Source organism: Equus quagga, chromosome 15 (assembly GCF_021613505.1).
Source record: "Equus quagga isolate Etosha38 chromosome 15, UCLA_HA_Equagga_1.0, whole genome shotgun sequence".
NCBI lineage: Eukaryota > Metazoa > Chordata > Mammalia > Perissodactyla > Equidae > Equus > Equus quagga.
In genome coordinates this window covers 52,405,355-52,413,736 of record NC_060281.1, presented here as the reverse complement: position 1 = coordinate 52,413,736, position 8,382 = coordinate 52,405,355, and the positions used below count along the sequence as shown (strand labels likewise).

The 8,382-nt window shown below is 32.6% G+C and overlaps 1 non-coding gene across 1 annotated transcript; it reads right to left on the bottom strand.

Moving 5' to 3' along the window:
- Nucleotides 1-1,803: 1,803 nt before the first annotated feature.
- On the bottom strand, nucleotides 1,804-1,967 carry LOC124227493 (U1 spliceosomal RNA). The gene has a single exon (XR_006885502.1). It is a non-coding gene; the product is annotated as a U1 spliceosomal RNA (small nuclear RNA).
- Between the last annotated feature and the right edge of the window lie 6,415 nt (nucleotides 1,968-8,382).

Below are 8,382 nucleotides of genomic sequence, written 5' to 3'. Positions count from 1 at the left end.
CTTTTTTGAATCATGCATGGATGTTAAATTTTGTCAAGTGTTTGTTCTGTATCTATTGAGCTCATATATATTTTTTCCTCTTTAGTCTGTTTATATATTGAATTACATTGATTGATTTTCTAATGTTGAATCAACCTTGTTCCCAAGACAAACCCCACTTGGCCATCACGTATTATCCTTTTCACATATTGAAGAAATTGATTTTTAAATGTATTTTTTAGAATTTTGGAGCTATATTCGTGAGAGATACTGGTCTGTAGTTTTGGGGTTTTTTCTTCTTGCAATACATTTATCTGATTTTGGTATCAGGGTAAAGCTAGCCTAATAAAGGGGTGAGAAGTATTTCCTTCTCTTCAATTTTCTGGAAGAGTTTCTACAGAATTTGTGCCATTTCTTCCTGAATTGGGTAGAATTTGCCAGTGATCCATTTGGACCTGGAATTTTCTTTGTGGGAAAAATTGTACTATGAATTCAGTTTATTTGACAGACATAGTATTAGGTTACAAATTTCTTTTTTGTTTGTTTGTTTACACATGCTAATATAACCTTTAGGTTACTTATTTCTTCTTGAAGGAAGCTTGGTAGTTTGAATCTTTTAGGGAATTTGTCTATTTCATCTAAGTTATCGAATGTATTTTCATAAAGTTGTTTGTAGTATCCCCTAGTTATCTTTTTAAAAATGTCTATGGGGTCTGTACTGTTTTCTCTCATTTATTTCTGGTATTGGAAATTTGTGTCTTCTCTCTTTTTATTTTAATCAGTCTGGCTAAAGGTTTATCTTTTTTTATTGATCTTCTCAAAACACCATTTTTTCTTTCATTGATTTTCTCTATTGTTTTCCTGTTTTCTATTTATTTATTTCCTCTCTCACGTTTATTATTTCCTTTATTCTGCTTATTATGAGTATAATTTAAGGTGGAAATTGAAGTCATTGAAATGAAATCTTTCTTCTTTTCTAGTGTAGTTGTCTAGTGCTATAAATGTCCTCCTAAGCCGATTTTTAGCTGCATCTCACAAATGTTATCTTGTTTTTCATTTTAATTTAATTTAAAATATTTTCCAGTTTATATTTTGACTCTTTTTTTGATCTACTTGTCATTTAAAAGTATGTTATTTAATTTCCAATTACTTGGGGATTTTCCAGATATTTTTCTGTTATTAGTTTCTAGTTGAATTCTGTTGTGATCAGAGAAGATACTTTGTATGATTTAATTCTATTTGAATTTGTTGAGGTTTATTTTATTAATGAGTAAATGTTTTTTCCTAGTGAGTGCTCCATGAGCAGTTGAAAGTACTGTGTACCCTACTGTCGTTGGCTTGAATATTCTGTAAATGTTGATTAGGTCAAGCTCCTTATGGTTCACGTCTTCTGTACCTTTATTGATTTTCTGTCTGCTTGTTTATTGATTGCTGGGAGAGGAGTGAAGAAGTTTTTAACTATAATTGCTAATATGTCTGCTTCTTTCTGTTGTAGCAGTTTTTGCTTTGTGTATTTTGAAGTTCTGTTGTTAGTTGCAAACACATTTATGCTTTTTATATCTCCTTATATCGTCTTATGAATTTACCTCTTTAGCATTATGAAATGTCCGCCCTTTATCTTGGTAATATGCTTTGTTCTTAAGTCCCCTCGTCTGACATTACTATAGCACCCTGGGGTTTTTTCAATTATTGCTTGTATTTATCTTTTCCATTCTTTTGTTTTTACCATATTTTTGCCTTTATATTTATTGTTGGTTCATTTTGTAGACAGCCTGTGGTCAGGTCTTGCTTTATTGATTTAATTATTTACTTAATTTTTTATCTCAGGGGAGAGCAGGAACACAGATCCCCTCCAGCACAAATCATGCAGTCAAGATTCCTGCATGCAGCCATACTGCAGGGATCAGCACATCCAGAGTGCAATGCACAAGTCTCACGCTGGGAAAATCCCCTTCTTGATCATGGTATGTCTCCTGCCAGGTAAATATCAGTCTTGCTTTGAAAAAAATCAGTCTGACAATCTCTGCATTTTAACTGGAATATTTAGACCATTAATGTAATTACTAGTATGATTGAATTTAAATCTATCATTTTACTATTTGTTTTATATTCATTCTGTCTCATCCTTTTTCCTTTTTCACTTCTTTTTCTTTCTGTTTTTGCGTTAATAGAGTATTTTTATGATTCCATTTTGCCTCTATTATTACCTTTTTTTTTTATTTTGCTGAGGAAGATTTGCCCTTAGCTAATATCTTTTGGCAATCTTCCTTGTTTTTTTGCTTGAGGAGCATTAGCCCTGAGCTAACATCTGTGCCAATCTTCCTCCACTTTATATGTGAGTCACTGCCACATCACGGCTGACGAGTGGTGTAGGTCCACACCAAGCATCTGAACCTGTGAACCTGGGCTGCTGAAGCAAAGTATGCCAAACTTAACCATTACGCCACAGGGCTGGCCCCCACTTAATTTTTGGATCTCTTTTATAACTTTTAATGGTTGCCCTCAGTTTGATAATATATATCGTTAATTATTCATAGTCTACCATCAAATTGTGTAACACTTCTCTCTCTCTCTTTCTCCATATATATGTATATAAATAATGTTTAATCTGGCACACTTTGGCTCAGTCAAGTTAACACTTGAAATTAACCATCACACCTTACTTCTTAGAATTTCTGTAATCTTTATTTCTTTGTGTACAACTAAGTTTCTAGTATTATAGTCTTTCTGATAAAGTACTTGTTTAACTTTTCTTTTTAACACAGGTCTGCTGGTAATAGATCACTCAGCTTTTGTTTGTTCAAAACAATATTTGACTTAATTTTTGAAAGCTATAGAATTCTGGGTTGATAAGTTTTTTTCCTTTCAGTACTTTAAGGATGTAACTCCATTGACTTCTGCATTGTATACATTTTAATAAGAAATCTTCTGTAATTTTATTTGGACTACCTTCAAGATTTTCTCCTTATTGTTGTAGCCAGCAGATTGAATATTATTTGTCTAGGTGGATTCTTTTTTCCACATTTATGCATCCTGGGATTCCTTGACTTCTTGGATATGCATTTTGAAGTCTTTAATTATTTTTGTTAGCTCTTCAAATATTTTGTCTGCCCCGTTCTTTTGTCTTTCTTTTCCTTATATGCCATCTGACTTCTCTTCTGCTCAAGCTTTGACCCAGGTGGGACAGTGCTTGCATCCTTAGAAGGGCCTGCCTTTCTTTAAATTTCAGACTTCTAAGCTGTCCTACAATCTTAATTCTCTGATGGGTTCAAAAAGAGTTATAATTTTACAGTTTTTCTGTCATTTTCTTGTTATTATGATAGAAGTGATGTTTTCTTTTCAGTTTTCTACATCTTAAGGATAAATGAAACTATGTAATTTTTTATTTTGCTATAATTTAAAATTTAGATAAAAGTTGCACAAATAGTAAGAGAAACTCCCATAAAACTTTCACCCAGATTCAGCAATCATTATATTTGACTCATTTGCTTTGTTTTCTCTCTCTGTCTCTCTGTCTCCCTCTCTCGTTATATGTTTATATCTATCTATATCCATATTTATGTTTCGTACGATTTATTTGAGAATTGGTTAAAGTTATTGTATCTTTTACCCTGAATACTTTAATGATTATTTTTGTGAGGAATTTTCTTTATAAACAATAGCATATTTATCAAAATTAGGAAATTAAGAACATATTTCAATGACGGTCTATATCCACATTTTTTCAATTTTCTCGATAATATTCTTTTAGCTATTTATTTTTTGGTCCAGGATCTAATCATGCACTTAGTTGTCATATCATTTTAGTTTCATTTAATCTAGAAGAGGTATTCAGGCTTTCTTGACCCTGACATATTTGAAGAACAAAGGCCAGTTTTTATGTAGAATTTCTTTCAATATAGGTTTGTCTCATGACTGGGTTCAGGTTATGAGATTTTGGCAGATATCACACAAATAGTGTTGTGTCATTCTCAGTGTGTCATGTTAGAAGGCACACGATGATAGTTTGTCCCAATATTGGTGATGTTAGCATAATATCCTAGCTAAGTTGTGTTTACCAGATTTCTGCATTGTAAAGTTACTCTCTTTCCTCTTTGTAATTAATAAACTATTTGTGGGAGAATATTTGAAGGGTGTACAAAAAACTGTTCTTCATCAATTTTTTTCACTTACACTTTTAGCATCCATTGATGATTTTCTAAATCCATCATTCATTCTACCTTTATTTATTGGCATACTACTTTAAGGAGGAGAGTTCTCATTTCTCTCAATCAATTAATTAATTAAAGTATTTATTTATATTAGCATTGATTCATGGATATTGTTTTATTCAGTGGGTTGTAATTCATTACTGTCATTATATTTTTTGATGCTCAAATTACATATTTTGGCCAGCAGGAGCCCTTTAAAGCCAGTTTCTGTGTCCTTTTTACATGTCCCCTCATTGTTTGAGTACTTTCTTACTTTCCAGGATAACAAGATGCTCCAGGCTTAGCCTTGATTTTCCCTGCTGCAGCCCTGTAATCAATCATCTTCCCAGAAGTCCCTGTTTCTTTTAATGTGGAATGATATTTAGAAACCAAGATCTTGGTGCTACATGTGCTTATTGCTGCTAGTGTATTATTGCTAGGCCCTCTCAGTCGACAGAGCTAGAAAGTATGTGTATGTGTGTGTATGTATATGTGTTTACATGGACATCCATGTATGTGTATATATTTATATGTAATAAGTATAATTATAAATAGAGATATATACACACATGCATATATAGACACATATGTCAATAGTTATTTTAATATCTATCTACTAAAAACCATCATTTCATACTGATATTTTTCTACTGCAAGCATCACAAGGTAGATTGCCATTTTATCCATTTCCATATGGAACTTCCATGTCAACAGCCAGAAACCTGACTCTCATTCTTTAATTATGATATATGTATCATATATAATAATATACATATATATATTTTATTAAGCCTAGAGTACACAGAAGGACTTCTCAGAATTGTCAACCCATATCCTTTTGAAAAACAATCCTACTAACCAGAACTCAATGTTTCTTTATAGTTTTTTTAGGTAAAATTTACCTACGTTGAAATGCATAAATTGTAAATGCTCAATTTAATGATCTTTAAAAATTTACATACTCCTAATATCATAGTGAAATTTAACCCCTTCTTTGAAGATTGCCTTGGCTAGCCTCCATGTGCAACCTGACCATTGCTCTATTACAAAACTTACTGCAATTATTTCTCTGTGGACTATGTTCACTAGACTGTGAACTCGCTAAAGAAAGAGACTATGCCTCTTCATTTTTGGGTCTCCAGTTTCAAACAATATCTGGTATATAAGAAAGTAAATGTTTGTTAAATAAGTAAAATGCCATTGGAACAAATCTGCAGCTTTAAATAAGTTATCTGTGTAATTTTAAAGCTAAGATCTGCTAACTGCTTCTACTAAACCATCAGCTAAGAAAGTTATGATAAGAATTGTCAAGACATGAAAGGAAAAGGAAGGCAGCAGTTGGAACGCTAATAAATCATTATGTTCTTATCACTCTTTACAAAGACATGAAACTCTTAATCTTTCATGTAGCCTTTGAAATTGGTGGGTGGCATGAATTACTATCACTATATTTATATAGTAAAGCCTTCAGCTTTAGCAAGATATGTAAAGGTAAATATAGGTTACTTGTCCAAAACTTAATGGAGAAGGACATTTTTGTAGTTCCTGGTTGATATTCTGACACCTGAGATTTATTATTTTCAGTTGTCTAAAAGCAGAGCATAATCATCTCTGTTGACAGACAGCTATTACTTCAGTACTAACTATCTTGGTAAAGGAAGAGGCTACATGAATAGAAATTTGATTCTGCAGTTGCTTTGGAGTCATGTCTGGAGTTGCTCTTCTTTTTCTTAAAAAAAAAAGCAAAGAAAATATATGCACTCTTTTGGATGTAATTAACAAAGTAAATGTTTCTAATTCCTGTGAGAAACTACTACAGAATAGTTTTGTTAAAGGAACCCTGGAAAGAAATCAGAACACCTGGATTCTGGCTATGGATCATCCACTTGTCTACTTAAAAACTTAGTAATTCTTAAATAAAGCTACTTCGTATGATTATTATAAAGGCTAAATAAGATGATAATGATAATAATAATAGATTACATTTATTGGGAGCTTACCATTTGCTAGACACTCCCATTTATTTATTTAAATCTCACAAAACTGCCTGAAGTTTATCATTATAATTTTTGAAAGATGAGAATCTGGAGTTTGGAGAAATTAAATAATTTGCTCAAGGTCACACACTTAGTAAACTGGTAGAGTATGGATTGAAATCCAGGTCTTTCTAATACTAAAGTATGATTGTAATTGTACTTCTTCCCAAACGTGTAAAGTGTGTAATCAAATGTCTGACGTATGTTATATAATCAAGATGTGCTAGTTCCTTTCACTTCTTCCTCTACACCCTCTAGGGCATCTCAAACATACTAACAAATTTAACAACCACCTAAATTGTATTATGTCATCAGGTCTGTGTTTCCACCTCAAACCTCCCTTCCCTAAACTCAAGAACTGTGCATCCAACTTCCTGAGTGTCTGATAGGCATCTCAGCTTCCAGATGGCCTTAACCAAACATTACTTTCATGTTAAATGTCTTCCATCTCTGGTCCCTATATCAGCAAATGGCACCACCATTCATCCAGACACCTGAAATAGGTATATGAGAGTCAGGAGTTTTCTTGTAGTTCCCTTATCTGTTTCAAGTCTTTATACCTTATTGATGTGCTATTTATATTGCCTAGGACAACTGACCAAACTTTCTAATCATTTAAAATTCAGCTTAAAAATCATCTCCCCTTTGCATCTATGTAATATCAACTAAGCAGTATCACCTCTGTTCAGCTGCCATCCCATGTATATAATTCCTTTCTTACACTTTATCATACCGTATTTTAGTGATAAATTTTTATGTTTTTCTCTTCCGCTACACCAACACAGTCCATTAGAAATTTTTGGGTGATGGAAATGTTCTATATGTGTTCTAGAAAATACTGTAATGGACAGTGTGGCACTAGACTCTGAGCTCTGTGAGGGCAGAGACTATCATATTCACTTTTATATGTGCAATACCTAGAACATAGCAGATCCTCAGTAAACATGTGGGGAATAAACACGTAAATAAATCAATGAATAAATAACATATTTTACCATGGTAGAGTAGGGGAAAAATCTATTTATCACAAACCCCAGGTAACTGCTCCATGGAGGTAGTGGGGAAACTAATTAATAAACTCTGATTTCTCAGTGAATAAAAAGTTGATGCCAATAGGTTTCCAGTAATGGAGAAGGAGCTTCTGTCAGGTCAACTCACTCTCAGATAACAACTATAAACTTTATCTAAAATATAAAATACAATAATCTGAAGGCAAGCCAGAGGAACTGAAAGAAACTGGAAGTAAATCTACATTTGAAAGAGTTAAATGACACAAGATAATTTTCCTGTTTTGATACAGGGTTTGAAGCTAGACTCTGCTGCAGCTTGCTGGGTAGCTAAAATTCCAACAGAAATCCATAGTCTTACTGCCTTGGAGAGCCATAGGACAGAGTTTTTAGAGATCATGCAGCTGGAAAGTAAGCAGGAAAATCCTGGAAAGGTGAAAGCCATAGGCAGGGTGGGGAGAGAGAGATTCTGTATATAAACTTGGCCAAAATCTCTAACTGACCTCTGAACTACATATGCATGGGGTAAACTCCAAATAGGCCATTTAATATGCAATTATATGCAGGGGAATGATACAAATTAATAATGATTTATTGTCAGAAACAATGGACACAAGAAGATCATAAAATGACATCTCTAAAACGCTGAAAGAAGAAAAAAGTCAACTCAATGTAGTGAAAATAACCTTCAAGAATGAAAGCAAAATAAAGACATTTTCAGATAGATAAAAGCTAAGAGAATTTTTATCAGTAAACTTGTAGTACAAAAAATGTGAAAGAAGTTCTTCAGGTAAGAAGAATTGATGGCAAGAGACATTTGAATCTTCAAAAGAGAATGAAGTACCAAAAATGATAAATGTGTGGCTCATATAAAAGATTATTGTTTTCCTCCTAATTTTTTAGAAATATGCATGACTGTTTAAAGCAAAAATTATAGTATTTTACTGTGGGATTTATAATATTTGTAGATAAAATATATATGACAACTAAAAAGTAAAGAAGGAGTTTAAAAATTTCTATTTTTTGAAAGGTTATTACACTTTATATGAAATGGTCCAATATTAAATCTAAGTAGACTGTGAAAAATTAAGGATGTATATTGTGATCCCTAGAGCAACCATTTGAAACACTGCAAAATGATATGACTAAAAAACCAAAACCCATTAAAAG